This window comes from Orcinus orca, chromosome 2, assembly GCF_937001465.1.
Source record: "Orcinus orca chromosome 2, mOrcOrc1.1, whole genome shotgun sequence".
NCBI classification, from domain to species: domain Eukaryota; kingdom Metazoa; phylum Chordata; class Mammalia; order Artiodactyla; family Delphinidae; genus Orcinus; species Orcinus orca.
Window position 1 is genome coordinate 102,336,675 of NC_064560.1, and position 19,515 is coordinate 102,356,189.

Below are 19,515 nucleotides of genomic sequence, written 5' to 3' on the forward strand. Positions count from 1 at the left end.
AAACAGTGGAGCCCAATGAGCTGTCTATAGCAAGGGCACAATCCTTGTTTGCCTAATTGAATTAACACCAGGGATTTTCAGATTGAGTTTCTCAACAAGGCACGAAGTATTAATAAGCTAAGAACTTGTCATCTTTCATAATAGCAAATAAATGGAACATTTATTATCCAATATCTCTTGCCTGCTTAAAGACATTGGATATCGTTTTAATTGAAGTACTAGATATTAGATCCAAACTGTCTATAGCCAAGATGCCTGCTTTGAGGTCTGTAGGGGTAGACTGAGAAGTGTTTGTATTTTGAAATATGTTAATTTTTTGCCAACCACAGCAGATGGTCACCCTTACTGCTTGTAACAGACATTTAACTGATTTGACAATAGCCTTATGGTCTTTCTGGTAGGACTCCAAATATTTGCATTAAACAGATCTTTGATTAAACTACTGTTTTATCATGAGTCTATAAATGGTAACATCCTCAAATCTAACTGAATTCCAATAAGAATATAACATTTTTATATTTTTATTTTTGTGATTGGAGTCTACTGTTGTCTATGTGAAATTATGCTATGCAAATGTATATTTTTTTAATTTAATAAGCCCTTTTTGAAAGGAAGTCTTGACATAGGCTTGTGTTTGCATTTGCAAATCAGAACTGCTTCTCTCTCTTGTCCAGGTGATGTGGTCCTACATATGGAAGGTGGGCTTCACCTATGGGAAGGAAGCAGGAGACACATTCATTGAGCACCATGGCAGGTACCTTCATTTAACTTATTCCAAAAAGCCAAGGTCAATGTGGGCCTTTGAACATAATCACAAAATGAGGAACTAGTTCCTCCCACTTGTCCATGATCTACTACCCACCTACAGGAACTACACACCAAATATTCCTGGATCTTTAGATCCTGATAATCTCAGAGAAGTTAGACCACTCCCTCCTTGTTCAAATGGGAAAACTGGGTTTGGAAAGGTGAGAAAAGTGATGACTCAAGACCAATACTCAGGCCACCTGGCCCCTGGCCTCCAGTATAAATTCAGGGCCTCCCTGAGAACGAGAAGCTGCTTGAAGTTAACCCACACTTGTGGTTCACTGTTACTTGCAGCTGAGAGCACCCTAAACTGTTATGCTTCTCTTACCCCAGGTCTCTTCTCTCCACACACCTCTATTTCTGTGTTTTGCCCTTCCTCCAACCATTTTTGTCATCAGACAGCATTAAATGTAGGGGGGTGTGTGTGAATTTTGAGTGAGGACAAATCCCCCAGCAAAGAGACTTCCATTAAAACAAATTCGTACTTGTTGCCTTATCTCTATTCCAGAGGCAGAGATGCCCAGCAGAATGGTCTGCCTGAATGGATTTGCCTAGTTATAATAAATCTGGGGATCTCTAGGAGTGGGAGAGCTCACTCCTCTGCCTGCAAACCAGTCACCTGGTCTTCTGCCCCAAGAACCACATCATCGATTCCATTGCTCACTCATGAATAAGCTTTGTGCTGAATGATTTTGGCCCCATGGCCCTGATCCCTTAAATGAATGCCCAGGATATGACAGCCCCCAAACACATTACTCTTCTTCTAGTTCTGGATGGAAAATATTATATAATGCTTAAGGCTGGACTTGTTCCTAAGCCCTTGAAATCTTCAGGCTCTTTGAGACCAGGGACAAAACCGTATTTCTTCTATATTTCCCCAAATTATGACTTGTAAGGAAGATATATAATAATTAAAAGTCCTTATTAATTGAATTCTGCCAACAGACTAGCAACTCCCCAGACTGATAACAAAGCCAGGCAAAGCAGTTGTCAGTTTGAGGATGGCATCTGTGGAGGCAAGCTCCTGCTCTCCCTGGCTTCTTCTTGATCCAGGCAGAGAACATAAAAATTTCTTGCATCAGATACCTGATTGAGCCCCAGATCAAGGCAAAATGCCAATGCTTACATGAGCTCTGTACTTCCCATCTCCTACCTTGGGCTATAATTAGCAGACTGGGAAATCAGGAGGTATGAGAGCATGTCTTCAAAATTGAATGGAAATCAATGGGGAAATGACTTGCTTTACCGAAATCTGTTCCACATGCAAAGTTCCAGGAATATTTTAAAATAAGGTCTATTACAGGTTAAATGCAACATCTAAATAACCTTCAGATTATCTAGCCAATGACATTTCTAGATGATCTTTAAAATGCCTCCCATCATATCTCTTTCTAAAAGATGTAGGAGAAGTAGGAATATTAATAAATTAGTTCATACTTATGAATATTTCTCACAGTCTTTCCAATGCTCTTCAGTCCCTTAATAATCTACATGTAATTTTAAAACTTTTTATTATGGAAATTTCAAACAAATATGTAAGTTAAGAGAACAGTGTAATGAACCTTCATGTACCCTTAACCCAACTTAAATAAGTATCAATTCACAGTCAGTCTCATTTTCTCTGTACTCCAATTCATTTTCCCCATGTTCTCCAGATTATCTTGAAACAAATCTCAAGTATATCATTTATTTTAAATATTTCAGCAAGCTATAACCATTGTTCAGTGCAGTTCTCAAAAAGGCTTTTTCTGGATCACTCCTGATTTTTAGTAGTCAGTAGTTGTTTAAAACTTTGATACAGTTCGTACAAAAATAAGCATATTTACTTACAAATTTCTTTACACTGATTTAGTTAGTTCATCCATTTGTCCATCCATTTGTTCATTCATCACACGTCAGAAACATTTATTGGGAATTCCCTTGCGGTCCAGTGGTTAGGCTCCATGGTTCCACTGCAGGGGGCATGGGTTCAATCCCAGGTCAGGGAACTAAGATCCTGCATGCCACAGAGCCAGAAAAAAAGAAAAAGGTTATTAAGTACTTAGTATGTACTGGACCTACTGGAATTCTGGGAATACAGCTATGAACAAAGTAGACAAGAACCCCTGATATTATATTTTGGTAGGGAGAGGAAAATAGTAAACAAATTAGAAAATTCATAAACAAGTTTATTTCAAATGTCAAGAAAGAAAGGAACAAGGTAATGTGATAGTAACTCGGCCTGGTGGAAGGAGGGGAGGTGTGACATTTCAGCTGATACCTGAAGAATATAAAAGAACAGCAATTTGAAGACTGGGTATAGAGTGAACCAGGCAGAGAAAATCAAAAAGACTGAGGCAAGGAAGAGATTTCTGTGTCAGGGAACAGCAAGGAACACAGTGTAAATTCAGCATAATAAACAAGGGAGAAACTGGTCAGACATACAGCTGGAGAGTGTGGTAGACAGTGACCCCCAACAAATCATCCCTTCCAATATTCATGTCCTTGGTATCCTGCATGCCACACAGCCAGAAAACAAAAAGAAAAAGTTTATTAAGTACTTAGTATGTACTGGAGCTACTTGGAATTCTGGGAATACAGCTATGAACAAAGTAGACAAGAACCCCTGGTATTATATTTTGGTAGGGAGAGGAAAATAGTAAACAAATTAGAAAATTCATAAGCAAGTTTACTTGATCGTGTGCTTTGCTTTGGCCAGTGGGACATTAGCAAGCATGGTAGAAGGAGACTGGATTAGCACTTGCACACTAGAGCTTGTCCTCTTGGAACGCTGTCTCTGGAAGCTAGCCACCATGCTGAAAAGTGACTTGAGCTAGACTAGTGAGTGATGAGGGGCCACATGGAGACACCCTCTGGAGGATGAGAGTTCACCTTGGACAGTGCAGCGCCACCGAGCTCCTAAAAGAACGTGGTCATGTTACTGCAGTCAACCCACAAAATCATGAGAAACAATAAATCACTGTTTTCAGTCATTATTTTGGGGGGTGGTTAATTACATGGCAATAGAAAACTGAAACAGAAAGTAGTACCTGGAAGTGGGGTGCTGCTGTAACGGAAACCTAAAGCTGGTGATTTTGAGATTGAGCCATGGAGGAAGGCTGGAAGGGTGGCAAAGGCAGTGAGCAAATGGAATGCTGGAAAGATGGTCATCTGTGTTGTAAAGCCGGGGAACAACTGGTAAAGCTGATGACTGCGGTAACATGTAAGATAGAAAATGTACTTAATGAACTTGTGGATCTGTCCAAAGGAAACTTCCAAGTAGAATGCCAAAGGGGCTAATCTGCTTCTTTTAGCTGCCTGTCATACAATATGGGAAGGAAGGATGAACGAGAATTTCAGTTTTCAAGCAGAAAAAATAATAAATGGCCTCAGCATGCTGCCAGCCAAACGTGATCTTAGTCAAGATCAAGTTGAGGGTGTGGCTGTAAGACCTATTTTAAGACCTCAGAGCCCAAAATGCAGAGGGCCCGTTCCCAAGAGATGTGTGGATCGGTGTGTGACTCTTGTCTAATGGAGTAGATTATAATTTACCATACAGAACATCCACAGCATTTTAAAAGGAACTGTACACACTTAAAGGAACAAAGACAGTTGAAAATGAAAAGAGGCCTCTGGGCTCCCACCTTTCCATGCGCAAGAAGCAGACTGAGAAATCAGCCTCAAAGATGAACCATTTCTCATGGAAAATGAAAAAGGTCTCAGAGGACAGAGCCAACAGCTAAGAACAATGGATTGAGGAAAAAGTGAACATATTAGAAAATTCATAAACAAGATCATTTCAAATGGCAAGAAAAAAAAAAAGAACAAGGTGATGTGATGGTAATGTGGCGGGGTGTGGTGGAGGAGGGAGCAGAAGCAGGCCCCAATCAAGCAATAGTCCCTCCCTCCAGACCTAGGGAAACTGGCAACATGTGTACAGCTGGCTTTTAGAACTGCTAAGGACCCGTGCCTGCTACGTGCCTTTAATGTCCTCCCCCTGAGAACGGGAGCATCTGCTGCTATCTTATCCCTCTCTCACCACTGCATGTGGGGTTGGGGGAGGGGGGTTGGTGATGGTGGCAGATAACTTGAATTTTTAGTTCACAGGTTTCCAGACTGAGAAAAGCCACACCCAAGCAACCTCATCCACAGCCAGACCTGATCCAAATGATGAAATTCTGGGCACCGAGCAGCTGCCATACTGGGTGAGACTTTGGGAGGTACTGGAAGAGATGAATGTGTTTTGCATAAGGGAGAAATGCCAGTAATTTATGGCCAGAGGATGGATTGTGATAGATGATAAAGATGGCCACAAAGGGCTTCCCTGGTGGTGCAGTGGTTAAGAATCCGCCTGCCAACGCAGGGGACACGGGTTCGAGCCCTGGTCCGGGAAGATCCCATATGCTGCAGAGCAACTAAGCCCGTGAGCCACAACTACTGAGCCTGCGCTCTAGAGCCCGCAAGCCACAACTACTGAGCCAACGCGCCACAACTACTGAAGCCCGCGCAGCTAGAGCCTGTGCTCCGCAACAAGAGAAGCCACCACAATGAGAAGCCCACGCACCGCAATGAAGAGTAGACCCCGTTCGACCCATCTAAAGAAAGCCCATGCACAGCAACAAAGACCCAATGCAGCCAAAAATAAATTAAATAAAATAAATAAAAAAATAGAAAGTAAAAAGATGGCCACAAAATCTTTTGTGTCCTTGCATAGAGACCAGAAGTCTATTTCTCCTCCCCTTGAGTCTAGGCTGGCTTCGTGACCTGTTTTGACAAATAGAAGCAGCAGAAGTGATACTGTGCCAGGTCTTAAAAGACTGTGCAGCTTCCACGTTTGCCCTCTTGGAGCCCCAAGCCACATGGAAAGAGGTTCAGCCACCCAGATGGAGAGCTGAAAGGTGCCTGGCTAAAAGAAAACTGTTTCTCTGCTCGTAGACCTTCTGACGCCAAGTGTGTAGATTTTCCACACCAAGCAATTCTCCAATTCTCTGTGCACACGAAGTGGTGTCCCACAGTTTAATTCAATTCTGACATTATTAATCTAGAGTTAGCACGCAGGTTAAGGGATCAGTCCCACTATGCAAATAGTGGGTCCCCAGGTTACCCACACTTCTGTCCAACTTCTATCCAACTTCTGTCCAACTTCTGGCTACGAATCAGGAGTTCCCACGACCCTCCCCTCAGGTTTGATAATTTGCTATAATGGCTCAGAACTCAGGGAAACACTCTGCTTACTATTATTGGCTTATTATAAAGGATACTGTAAAGGGTACAGAGGAACAGCCAAAAGAAGAGGTACATGGGGTGGGATCTGGAAGAATCCTGAGCACAGGAGCTTCTGTCCCGTGAATTTGGGGTGTGCATCCTCCCGGCACATAGACATGTTCACTAAACTAGAAGCTCTCTGAACAATCTATAGTTTAGTCACTTTAGGAAGGTCCCATTTTGTAGGTATGATTGATTAAATCACTGGCCATTGATCATTAACTCAGTCTCCAGCTTCTCTCCTCTCCATGGAGGCTGGGGGTGGGACTGAAAGTTCTAATCCTCTAGTCACTTGGTTGGTTCCTCTGGTGACCAGCCTGTATCCTGGGGCTTTTGGCCACCATTCATCTTATTAACATAAACTCAAGCATGGTTGAAAAGGGTTTATTATGATTAACAAAGACCCTTCTCTCACCACACCACTCAGGAAATCACAAAAATTTTAAGAGCTCTGTGACAGGAACTGGGACGAAGACCAAATATAGATGTCTTATTTTATCACAGTGTCACATTGGCCAAGCCCTTGATGTTCCAGCTGTCACAGTGAGACACCAGACTTGTGGGAAAACCTGTCTTGAATTCCCAGCCGCAGGCAAAGAGCTGTCCTGCTAAGTCCAGCGAACCCAAATTGCACAACTGTGAGTAAATGCACAGGGGTTGTTTTAAACCACTAAGTTTTGGGATAGCTAGTTACAAAGCAATAGATGAATGCAACAGAAATATAGTGATGGACTAATGATAGCTCAAGTTCTTTGGGGTTCACCCTTCAAAAGGTGGAGGTTTTGCCTGGGCTCACTCATAGGGCTGCATTCAGCTGGAGGGTTAGCTGGGCTGGAAGGTCCAAGACAGCCTCACTCACAGGGCTGGCCATTGGTTCTTCTCCATATGTCCTCTCATCTTAAGTAGGCTAGACCAGTTTCCTTACATGGTGGTCTTAGGGCAGCGTTCCCAGAAGGAAAAACCAGGAGCTGCAAGGCTCCCTGAAGGTGAGTCTCTACGGACTTATACAGTGTCACTTCCACCACATTCAAAGCAAGTCAAACAGTCAGCCCAGATTCATTCAAGAGACGGGAGAGAACCAAGTAGTTTCTTTTCTCATCTTATTGATGAGAAGAGCTGCAAAGTATTGTGGCCAAGTTTTTCAATTTACCATCATGTCACAAAAATTTTAGTGAAATGCCAGGTATTTGTGCTTAGGAACAGAACTAGAATGACTGTACACAAAATAACATATATGACATTTTAAAATTAATCTAAGAAAGCATTATATCATCATTTTTACTTTAGCCCTATTGTCAAAACCACCTTAACTTTCTTTTTTTCTTTATTTTTTAGAAAGCCAATTTTAAAAGATACCAAATACTAAAATAGGGTCTCCGAACTGTTTTATGAATTACCAAACATTTCTTCAGGTCTTGAGATCATCCTGCATGGACCCCATCGCTGGTGAGCGCTTTTCTGCCCCTGAAATCCTTTTAAGCCTGGGGAAAAGAGAGTAAGGAGAAAGTGGAATGTGAAAGCAGCAATCAGCTGGAAATTCTGTCAGGTGAGACCTTTAGATCATTGGGTAGGTCCCTATCTATCAGAAATCGTACTCTAAAAACTTCTGTAAAAACCTACATTTCAAAATGTTAAGCTTAACTTTTCTGGACTTGTCCTTGAGTGATTAATAGTTAGAAACGTACTGAGAACCAGCTCTTATAGAGCATCCTTTCGTTCACAAATTCCACAAATATGGGTTTGCTAAACTAGAAGAATTAGAGAATATCTGCATTTAGTCCAAGATCTTTATGTCATGGGTCATAAAACAATGGTGGCACTTATCTAAGCCTGATAAAAGAAACTTACCCATTTACAGGAATCTTTATGATTGTTTGTAGCATCTTTTATAATCTAGAGAAATATCTTGCACACAGTGTTTTGATCAAAAATGCTATAAGAGGGCTTCCCTGGTGGCGCAGTGGTTAAGAATCTGCCTGCCAGCTCAATGTCAAAAACACAAACAACCCAATCCAAAAATGGGCAGAAGACCTAAATAGACATTTCTCCAAAGAAGATATACAGATTGCCAACAAACACATGAAAGAAGGCTCAACATCACTAATCATTAGAGAAATGCAAATCAAAACTACAGTGAGATATTATCTCACACCAGTCAGAATGGCCATCATCAAAAAATCTACAAACAATAAATGCTGGAGAGGATGTGGAGAAAAGGGAACCCTCTTGCACTGTTGGTGGGAATGTAAATTGATACAGCCATTATGGAGAGCAGTATGGAGGTTGCTTAAAAAACTACGAATAGAACTACCATATGACCCAGCAATCCCACTACTGGGCATATACCCTGAGAAAACCATAATTCAAAAAGTCATATACCACAATATTCATTGCAGCACTCTTTGCAATAGCCAGGACGTGGAAGCAACCTAAGTGTCCATCAACAGATGAATGGATAAAGAAGATGTGGCACGTATATACGATGGAATATTACTCAGCCATAAAAGGAAACGAAATTGAGTTATTTGTAGTGAGGTGGATGGACCTAGAGTCTGTCATACAGAGTGAAGTAAGTCAGAAAAACAAATACCGTATGCTAACACATATATACGGAATTTTTAAAAAATGGTTCTGAAAAACCTAGGGGTAGGACAGGAATAAAGACACATAAGTAGAGAATGGACTTGAGGACATCGGGAGGGGGAAGGGTAAGCTGGGATGAAGTGAAGGAGTGGCATGGACATATATGCGCTGCCAAATGTAAAATAGATAGCTAGTGGGAAGCAGCTGCATAGCACAGGGAGATCAGCTAGGTGCTTTGTGACCACCTAGAGGGGTGGGATAGGGAGGGTGGGAGGGAGATGCAAGGGAGAGGAGATATGGGGATATATGTATATGTATAGCTGATTCACTTTGTTATAAAGCAGAAACCAACACACCATTGTAAAGCAATTACACTCCAATAAAGATGTTAAAAAAAAAAAAAGAATCCACCTGCCAATGCAGGGGACACAGGTTCGAGCCCTGGTTCGGGATGATCCCACATGCTGCGGGGCAACTAAGCCGGTGCGCCACAACTACTGAGCCTGTGCTCTACAGCCTGCGAGCCACAGCTACTGAGCCTGAGTGCCACAACTACTGAAGCCCGCCTAGAGCCTGTGCTCCGTAACAAGAGAAGCCACTGCAGTGAGAAGCCCGTGCACCGCAACAAAGAGTAGCCCCCACTCACTGCAACTAGAGAAAACCACGCACAGCAGCAAAGAACCAAAGCAGCCAAAATAAATAAATAAAATATATAAATTTATTTTTAAAAAATGCTATAAGAGAGCTCAGTGTCTGCCTAAGAAGTAACACAGTGCATTCCTCAATAGAGATTAAAGTTGAAGCAATCTGTAGTATCGATGAGGCAATCTTTTTTTGTTGTTGGAGAGGAGGTTATGATAACTGTTTTAGATAAAGCAAAAGTTGCATGCAATTTTTCAGTTCTACCACTAGATGTATCCATCTTCTTACCAACTTACTCATCTTCTTATCAACACAAGACAGAAATCTCCAGTACATAATTTGTGCAAAGCTTAATGTTAGGCACTCCAGATTATCAAAAATAAGATGCAGTTGATGTTCTAAACATCATAGTAGTCTGGTGGGGACAAGACAAGAACTCAAGAATCTGTATTTCAAAGCAGAATATAAATGTCAAAATACAAATGAGAAGTTCTATGGAAACTCAAAAGAGAGAATAACTCCAAAACATTAGCAGAAGATTTTTGGATGAGGTAGCATTTGAATTTTGAAGTTCAAGTAGCATTTCAACTGACTGAGGTGGAGAGTGTTGGATAAACAAACACAGAGGTGGGAAAGCATGATAATGTGTTCTTGGAACACCAAGAGATAAGACTTGACATGTAGTGTAGAGCTATATTGTTTTAAATGCCGAGTTGAAGAGATTATAATTAATTCAATCAGTGATGGAGGTGCCCCCCCAGCCCCACCCCCACCCCCGGTTCTTTGAGACACCAGTCTATAAACCAGGCTCTGTTCCTCCACATTCCTTCCTTTGGGCGGAGTCAGGACTCCCTTTCCCCCACACCTAGAGCCCTCCTACCTACTAGAATATCTGACAAATGTTTTGGGGGTAGTGAGAGTGAGAGATAAAAAATAAACCCAAATTCATTTTTCCCAGTTTTTCTTTTTATTAAGGGTACTCATGTTATTATTATTTTGACTATTTTCGAAAATTTGGCTTACCACTAAAGAATGTATATTTCATATGATGAGAATATTCAAAAGAATAGACCACATTATGGAGGTAACTAAAATATCCACAAATGTTACTGAGTTGAGGAAGATTATTTGAACACACAGTGTATATTGCTCCAAAGAATAGTGTCCAGTTAGGGCAGAGATTGCAAACTGGTGACTCGGGGTCCTATCTAGCTCAAAATATGTTCTGTAAGGGCACTTCCCTGGTGGTCCAGCGGCTAAGACTCCGTGCTCCCAATGCAGGGGGCCCGGGTTTGATCCCTGGTCAGGGAAATAGATCCCACATGCCACAGCTAAAGATCCAGCATGCTACAATGAAGATCCCGCACTTCACAATGAAGATCCTGTGTGCTGCAACTAAGACCTGGCACAGCCAAATAAATAAATATTTAAAAAAAAAAATATATATATATATATATATGTTTTGTTAAATTTGCACAACATTAAAAAAAATTTTTTTTGAGGGCTTCCCTGGTGGCGCAGTGGTTGAGAGTCCGCCTGCCGATGCAGGGGACACGGGTTCGTGCCCCGGTCCGGGAAGATCCCACATGCCGCGGAGCAGCTGGGCCCGTGAGCCATGGCCGCTGAGCCTGTGCGTCCGGAGCCTGTGCTCCAAAACGGGAGAGGCCACAGCAGTGAGAGGCCCACGTACTGCAAAAAAAAAAATTTTTTTTGAGTTACTTGATATTACTTTACAAATCATGAGGCTTTCACAGGCAATCTAGATTTCTGGCTTCTCTTCAAATATTGTAAAATTTCATAACAAGGCATCCCCGTTCCCATTCGGCATAGTCAGCTGGAGCTGTGTAGAGACCACCCCCCCCATTCAGTAACACACCTCCTCTCTAGCTTCCATGTGTCCTGCTCCCTTCTGTAATACACAGGACCTGCTTTCCAATTTATATTACCTGTCTGGCCCATAGACATTTGATTTGTGTGATCTCTATGTCTGCCCATTTGGATCTGCAGATTTTAGTATCTTTGTTGGACTGGTCATCACCAGTCATTACACACTGATGTTCTCAAACTCTTTCCTGCATCCACATTTTGGTCAGTGTGTACAATTGATTTTGTTGCAGCTGAGCATATATGCCATCAATTCATTAAACTAAGTGGGTTGTGTGACTTGCTATTGAATCGGGTATAATCTTCTACAAGGAAGAGGTAAGAGACAAAGTGTAGAATCCAGAAAGATCACATGATTAATGGAACACCGGAGAACTTTGCCCCATGAGTATATAAGGGCAGCAAAAAAATGTCTATTCAAGTAACAATACAACGAATTCAATAACTATGAGTGCTCTGGTGGCGAGATATTCTGAAATATATTAATGTGTTTTTTACTTCTGTACTTCTTTGGCTATGCCTTCCCCCCCAATTTAGTCTTCATTGCCTTAAGAAGGATTAGGATATTTTTTAGCAGGAATGCAAAGTCATTGTTTAATCTTGAAGCCCATTTCAGAAGCAAGAGTCTTGAAGCCAGGTGTACAGTCAGGGTCTAAATAGGAAAACAGAAATCCCTTTAAGAACTTACAGTATAGGAAAATTGACTTAGGTAACTGGGTTTACAGGAGATGGAGTAGGTGAGAAGCCAGAGACTGGATGGTGAAGTCACCCAGAGATGAGCCACATCAGCAAGACTGGAGGGGCAAAGGGAGGAGACTGTCGCTACAGGAAACTGGATCCACCGTGGAGTAAGGCAGCTCCTGCCAGAGGTACCGCAAAGGCAGAGAGAAATATTTAGAATTCTCCCTTCCCATCCCAGCCCCATCTCCTGCTAGTGTCATCCAGTGGCTGAGCCCAGCCAGAGTCAGTACCATGGGGACCTGCAGGCATCCGGAGCCCCCGGAAAGATGGACAGGGGCAGGACCAGAGAGCGCTAGAGGGCAAGCAGGTTCAGTGTCCACACACCAATTACAAAGTCCAGCCACTGGAGATAGAACAGGGTTTTGCTCTGTTTTGTTTTCATCTTCCTAAACGTTCTCTTTAAATCTCTAGACCCAAAGCCTGGAGGGCTAAGTTTAGAGTCTATAACATAAACCATAGGGTATAGAACATGAGGTCATGGCAATTTCCTGTCACACAAAAAGGCAATAAAAACCCTTCCTGGCTTGGGAGAAGGAGCTTGGAGGAAATACTGAGGAACACAGGATTCTCAAGTTCCATGAATGGGGACAGGCAGGGAAAAGGAGCCTTAGCTTGAAATTCCTAGAGCAGGGGGTGCTCATGCACTATTTTCTTTTCTGGTTTTTTTTTCCTTTATTTTTATTTTTTTTAATTTATTTATTTATTTTTGGCTGTGTTGGGTCTTTGTTTCTGTGCGAGGGCTTTCTCTAGTTGCGGTGAGCGGGGGCCACTCTTCATCGCGGTGCGCAGGCCTCTCACTATCGCGGCCTCTCCTGTTGCGGAGCACAGGCTCCAGACGCGCAGGCTCAGTAGCTGTGGCTCACGGGCATAGTTGCGCTGCGGCATGTGGGATCCTCCCAGACCAGGGCTCGAACCCGTGTCCCCTGCATTGGCAGGCAGATTCTCAATCACTGTGCCACCAGGGAAGCCCCTGCACTATTTTCTGTTTGGAAATTTGGAAGGACACCACCTTAAAGAATACCCGACACCAACAATAGAGTAGCAATGGCGGGGTGGAGTGTTTAGGCAGAGAAACGGCCTGTGATTGTGGTTTTCCATGGGTTTTCTGGGGTTATGTGTGTCCTGGACAAGATCCAGAGGCCATGTGCCTCCATGCAGGCTGCACAACAGCTGAGAGGGTGTTACTGGGGCAGGACTGGATTCCAGCTGAGGAGAGCAGACCCCTCGCGCAGGGAGGCCAAGGCAAGAGCCATAGGCTTCCAAGCAGGTGATGGCTAGTGGTGCACACAGCAGAGAATAAGACACCTTAGCTGAGCAAGGTGTCGTCTTAGGCCAACAAGCGGCAGAGGTCGGCAGATCAGCAGGTGAGCCAGACACTCCTCTGCACAGCACAGTGCTGGGCCCAGGCCACCTGCCACCTGTACTCAGAGCACAGGCCTGGGGCAAAGGGTTGGGAGAGTCAGAAAAGCCTAATCATGGACTTTGACTTTGAATTAACTGAATTTGAATTTTGAATTGGTTATGTAGGGAGAAAAAGAATAAGTTTCCTTCTACCCTTCTAAATTCTAAGCTGGGCCCCTATAACAGAAGACACATTAACAAGAGAAAACAAGCAGAAGTTTATTAACATGTGTATCACACATGTAACACATGGGAGAACCCAGAGATGAGTAACTCATAGGTTTGGTTAGAACTTTAGTTTATATAATATCTTAGCAAAGGAACAATAAATTTTAGAGAAGTGACAAGAAAAAGGACCTAGAGTCCCCAATGGGCAGCAAATTATGGGACGGCAAGTATATGGGAAACAAATGAGAGACAAAGGCTAGGTTGTAAACTTTGCGTGTAAACTCCTCTGGTGTCATCTCCAGGCTGACAGGGTCTAAAGTCTCCAGTGATTCACTTTTGTCCTTCCTCGTAGAGAGGGGAGGGACACCTTTGTAAATTTATGTCCTACTTTTAGGCAAATAGGGGGAAGGCAGGTGGATTTTCTTTTTTCTTTCTTTTTTTAAAAGGAAATTATTTCATAAACAAGTAGCATTTTTAAAAATTCTGTTGAGTTATAATTGACATATTAGTTTCACGTGTACAGTGCAATGATTCGGTATTTATATAGCGAAATGATCATCACAATAAATCCGCTTAACATCCATCACCATGCACAGTTATATTTAGAATTCTTTTCTTGTGCTCAGAACTTTCAAGACCCATTCTTCTAGCTGCTTTCAAGTATGCAATACAGTATTCTTAACTGTAGTCACACTGCAGTGCATTATATCCCCATGACTTTCCTTATATCTGATTCTTCTCATTTGCCTTTAGCTCAAAATAATCCTTATGCCTAAGTGGCATGTTTGGGGGTGGCATATTCTGTCACCCTTCAGTTGTTTTTCCAAAACAGATGAGATTTTAAACTGGAGCTGTTTGAGTTACCTTAAAGGAAGAGGACGAAATGTTTTCCCACCATTTGTAGAAATGAGGAGCTCTTTCAATTTTTAATGACAAATAAAGAAGCTTACATTTCTTTGCTTCTGAATCATTATGACCATAAACTTCAAACCTATTGCATATGAAGGGTTTCAGGTAATTTTTTCTGCTCTGAGTTTAAACACACAGACTACACACACACACGCGTGCACACGCGCACACACACACACACACACACACACATGCATGCACTACTTTGCAGCCCTTCGATGGCCTTCTTTATTCTAGCCTTTCCCCAAAGCAGTGAATGCCATTCTAATGAATGGAGAATCACTGGGCAACAAGTATCATTTTTGGAAAGAAAACAAATCTTGATATAAAATTTCCAAGTAGCTTTCAAAATTCCAAATTCATTTCTTCTAGCGAATTAACCATGGTCCTCACAAAGACATTTACTTTCATCTAGATGTCCCCACTTCCAGGAGGTTTCTGTATAGAATCTGTTTCATCTCTCTTCAAAAGCCCTCTAGGTTTACCTGGGTGGCCTTGGTCTTAAGTAAAATCCTCACATTCCTTCATCAGTGGCTTTCCTTCATTCCCCCACTGACCGCACCTCATAGGAAGCTTCAGCCATGATGTACACAGAGCCTCCCTCAATGGGGGATAAGCTTCAGACAGGCTTTGGACAAGGTCCCAAGTACAGGAGTGCAGGATGTGCATTGCCCCGGGGGCATCGTTTTTATCCTCAGCTGTATGTCTGACTCCCCCCACAGGGTTATACATGGTGGTCCTCACTCCACAACAACAAGGTAAGCGGCTGTCTTTTCTTAAGAGCAACAGACAGTGCGGGCCAATCCCTCCACCCAAGTCCCTCTTCTCCTTGCTGGCGGCTGTGTCTTCCTTGGCTTGTGGCAGAGAAAGGGCTGTGGGCATCTCCTGAGCCAAGGTTCTGCCCGAATCAGTATGGCCCTGCCCTTGTCTCTTTTCTGCCTCCCCAGCACCTCCCAGGTCTGCACAGTTTCTCTGTCAGTAGCGTTGGGTTCTCTTTCAAGCCGCTTTAAAAATCTTGTCTCTTTCTCCAAAGCCTAGTCTTTCCAGATATCCCCTAAGCCTGACATTAGGGCCTGAGTTGCTTTAAGATTTTGTTTGGTGCTTCATGTCTTTATCTCTCTGAAAAGAGGCTCAGTTCTTTGAATCATTCGGAGTCCAAGAAAGAAACTTTAAATATAGCATCCCACGTTCTTTGCTTTCTTCTGCCAGCTATCCTGTGTCTACCTCTGCTTAGCGCTCCTGGCCTATCAACTGGGCCCAAGGAACTCAGCGATCTGGTCCAGGTCATGGGGAACCAGAGACTCAAACACATTATGGTACCATTTCTACTCTACTGAGGCCACCCATAGTGGGATGGGGCACTCTGCAGGGGTGTCCTCCAAGGGTCCCTTGTGAAAAGTGGGGCACAGGCTCCTGCTTTGATTACTGAACCAAGCTCCACCAACCTACCCCCCACTGCGGGTCTGACTGCTCCCCAAGGGGCTGGGTTCCAGTAGCCCCATTCAGTCACTTTAGCTTTTTTGCTCTCCTCTCCCTCTTTCTCTGATTTCTCTCTTCCAGTCCTGGAAGAGCTTCTGTAATTGTCCTGCCCTGGAGGTGGGGAAATGCCCAGGAGTCAGAGTGTATTGCTCCTTACTTTATGGTTACTTTTTATAAAGCCTAAACTCTGGTCCTCTAATCAAGCTCAAAATTTGGAACCAACCCCTCTGTGAATTCAAAACAAAACCATTTCTCTGTCAGAGGCTTGGCTCACACAAGTCCAAAATGCTGTGCTTTCAGACTCTTTTGCCAGGTGTGAATTTAAAAATTCATTCAGTCCTTCAATTAAATTATTTGAATTATTTCTCTGTAGGCAGCATCTGCTTTCATCAAACAGTGAATGTCATTATCCAACCAGTGAATAATATATACAGAATAATTTTAGGAGAAGAAAAGGTCCAAGGTTAATATCTCTAAATTCTATCTCAGTACAAATTTAGAGACATGCTGAGACATTGTTATACTTTGGAATTATTGCTGATTGTATGGTTTTGTTTTGACCCTTTGTATTTCTTCAAGAATGCCATCATGGCTTTAAAAATATTTGATGAACCCCTTCTTTATTGACATGTCTTGCAAGGCACTATGGAAAGATGGATGTTAAACGGAGTCAAGGTTTAAAGACTTATCAAAATTTCTGGACTTAGAGGGGCTTCCCTGATGGTCCAGAGGTTAAGAATCTGCCTTCCAATACAGGGGACACGGGTTCGATCCCTAGCTGGAGAACTAAGATCCCACATGCCACAGGGCAACTAAGCCCGTGCACCACAACTACTGAGCCTGCATGCTGCAACTAGAGAGAAGCCCACATGCCCCCAACGAAGAGCCACATGACGCAACAAAAGATGCCTCATGCCGCAACTAAGACCTGACGCAGCCAAATAAATAAATACATAAATATTTTTTAAATATTCTGGACTTAGGGCTTCCCTGGTGGTGCAGTGGTTGAGAGTCCGCCTGCCGATGCAGGGGACAAGGGTTCATGCCCCAGTCCGGGAGGATCCCACATGCCGCAGAGTGTCTGGGCCCGTGAGCCATGGCCACTGAGAATTCTGGACTTAGAGATTTCCTTATGACATTTGGTTATTTCTTCTGATATATTTAACATCTCTTTATAGTTTAATACTCAGTAGAGAGAATCTCTACATAAACGGGGAGATCATTTTTATAGGGAAAGACATGAGTTCATTAATCATTGAATTAAAACTTGTTTCGGTAAATTTATGAGGTAATAGAATAAATTTAAGACTTTATTTAGTAGCCTGTTTTTTCAGATCTCCACTTTGGTCATAATATTTAGTTACTCCTTGAGAAGAAGATTCTATAAAAATTGTCAGTTTTTCTTCAAAGGGGTCTTTAAATAATCCATATAACCCTTTGTACTAAATAACCAGATAATTAAGCCCTGACCTATGTCTCCTGACCCTGTAGACTTTCTCCCTTTAGAATCTGTGGCTGGTCTTGATTTCTGCCTGGGGCACGACCTAATATTGATGAAGAGATAATGTGTTCTTAAAATGTCTTTTCACCCTGTACAATTAATGAGAAAATGATGTATTTATCAAAGGCTTGCCAATATTTTTTTGCGCCGTATTCCAAAGCTTTCAAGCTATTGCCTCAAACTATAGCTCAACAACATTCTTAAATAATGAAGCATTTGAATTTCTAGGAAAGTAATAGCCATTTACTGCAAAGATATCCAGGCTAATTTAGAAAGAAAGAGTAATGCATCTACTGAAAGACAGTTTTCTACTTCCCTTCTCCAGGTTCTAATATCTTCATGGAATTACCTTACTGGGGAAATCTCTTTGTCTTTCATTAAAGATTTAGCTCCTGCATGAGAAGTATTCTTTTTTTTAAATTGAAGTATAAGGACTTCCCTGGTAGTCCAGTGGTTAAGATTCCATGCTTCCAACGCAGGGGGCATGGGTTCAATCGCTGGTCAGGGAAAAAAGATCCCTCATGTTGCACGGTGCAGCCAAAAAATAAAATAAAATATTAATAACAAATAAATTGAAGTATAGTTGGTTTACAATATTGTGTTAGCTTCAGGTGTACAGCAAAGTGATTCAGTTATACATACATATATTTTCTTCAGATACTTTCCATTATAATTTATTACAAGACATTGAGTATAGTTCCCTGTGCTATATAGTAAACCCTTGTTGTTTATTTTATATATAGTGGTGTGTATCTATTAATCCCATACTCCTAATCTATCCCCCTCTTCCCCTTTGGTAACCGTAAGTTTGTTTTCAAATGTCGTATATTAACGCATATATGTGGAATCTAGAAAAATGGTAAAGATGTACCAGTTTGCAAGGCAGAAATAGAGACACAGATGTAGAGAACAAATGTATGGACACCAAAGGGGGGAAAGCAGGTTGGCAGGGGGCAATTAATTGGGAGACTGGGATTGACATCTATACACTAATATGTATAAAATAGATAACTAATAAGAACCTGCTGTATAGCACAGGGAACTCCACTTTGCTGTACAGTAGAAGCTAACACAACATTGTAAAACAACTATACCCCAATAAAAAAAAAAAAGACAAACTGTAAGTTTGTTTTTGAAGTTTGTGAGACAGTTTCTGTTTTGTAAATAAGTTCATTTGTATCATTTTTTAATTCCACATAAAAGTGATATAATATTTGTCTCTGTCTGACTTATTTCACTCAGTATGATAATCTCTAAGTCCATCCATGTTGCTGCAAATGGTAATATGCCATTCTTTTTTATGGCTGAATATATATATATCTCACATCTTCTTTATCCATTCATCTGTTGATGGACATTTAGGTTGCTTCTATGTCTTGGCTGTTGAAAACAGTGCTGCTCTGTACATTGGGGTGTATATATCTATGCCCAGGAGTGGGATTGCTGGATCATATGGTAGCTCTGTTTTTACTTTTTAAAGGAATTTCCATAGTGGCTGCACCAGTTTACATTCCCACCAACAGTGTAGGAGGGTTCCTGTATGGGAAGTATTCTCAAAGAGAACAATCTAGTTCCTTCTGGAAAGCAACAGGGGTATTCTACCTATAACATGTTTAATTAAATTAAGGTGTACACTCTTTATTTTTTTACCTTAAATTATTAATTTATTTGGCCAATTCTCTACTACAGATATTTCTTTTTCTGTAACAAGTAATGCCACATTGAAATTCATTTACATATATAGCTGCGTATTTGGGAGAGTATTTCTGTAGATTTATTCCTAGAGAAGAATTTCTATGTTGCGTAGTAAGTAGATTTTTTAATTTGATAGATGCTGTGAAATTTTCTCCACAAAGCTCTGTGCCATTAGCAGTCCAAACACAAATATGTGAGTGGTATTCCATTAAGGTGTGCACTTCTTAACGTATTCATTGATAAGAAATAATACAATTTACTATTAACTGTATATTATATCACTTTCACCAAAGTAATGTTAGTCCATAGTTTTAAAATATCATATAACTGCTAAAGGCATGTACCAAAACACAGCAATCACCTGCCCTTTTCATCTTATTGTTCTCTGCCTTAAATGTAACCACTTAGGTATATATATAATTTTTTTACATATGTATATATATATTTTTTCACATACATAA

General features: G+C 41.7%; 1 long non-coding RNA gene across 1 annotated transcript in view; it reads left to right on the plus strand.

Moving 5' to 3' along the window:
* The first annotated feature begins 767 nt into the window (after positions 1-767).
* Positions 768-19,515, plus strand: part of LOC117203152 (uncharacterized) — a 31,041-nt gene continuing 12,293 nt past the window's right edge. The window contains exons 1-2 of the long non-coding RNA XR_004485790.2: positions 768-6,689; positions 7,464-7,597. This is a non-coding gene — a long non-coding RNA (uncharacterized LOC117203152). The remainder of the gene's footprint in view (positions 6,690-7,463; positions 7,598-19,515) is intronic.